This window comes from Echinops telfairi, unplaced genomic scaffold (genome assembly GCF_000313985.2).
Source record: "Echinops telfairi isolate 266 unplaced genomic scaffold, ASM31398v2 ScPeMD7_52;HRSCAF=179, whole genome shotgun sequence".
NCBI classification, from domain to species: domain Eukaryota; kingdom Metazoa; phylum Chordata; class Mammalia; order Afrosoricida; family Tenrecidae; genus Echinops; species Echinops telfairi.
The window spans coordinates 65,918-66,409 of record NW_022103950.1 but is presented as its reverse complement, the minus strand read 5'-3'; positions in this window follow the sequence as shown (position 1 = coordinate 66,409).

Genomic DNA, 492 nt, shown 5'->3' with positions numbered 1-492 from the left:
CAAATCAAAGCACAGAGCCCAACCAAGGATCCAGAGTTCAAAGCCTGAGTCCAAACCAGAATCTAGAGTCCAGAGCCCAGCCCAGTCCAAAATCAAGCTCCTGTTCTTCAGAATCAGTCAGGTATACCTTTCTCTCAAGTCCATGTCTCCTATACCCCTGTGACTACTCACCCTTCACCTTTCCCTTCCACCCACCCTCCCTGCTGTCCACTCCTGGTGCAGTAGCCCAGTGGATGGAGAAGGCAAAGAAGTCATTCTAAAGAGTAGTCTTGTGACTATCTGGGACTGTGGCAGGGCCCTGGGCATGAGAGGCAGAGAGAGCAGCCCCACATGAAGAGGGAATTTCTTTTTTTTTTCTAATCATTTTATTAGGGCTCATACAACTCTTATCACAATCCATTCATACATCAATTGTGTAAAGCGCATTTGTATATTCATTGCCCTCATCATTCTCAAAACATTTCCTCTCCACTTAAGTCCCCGGCATTAGGT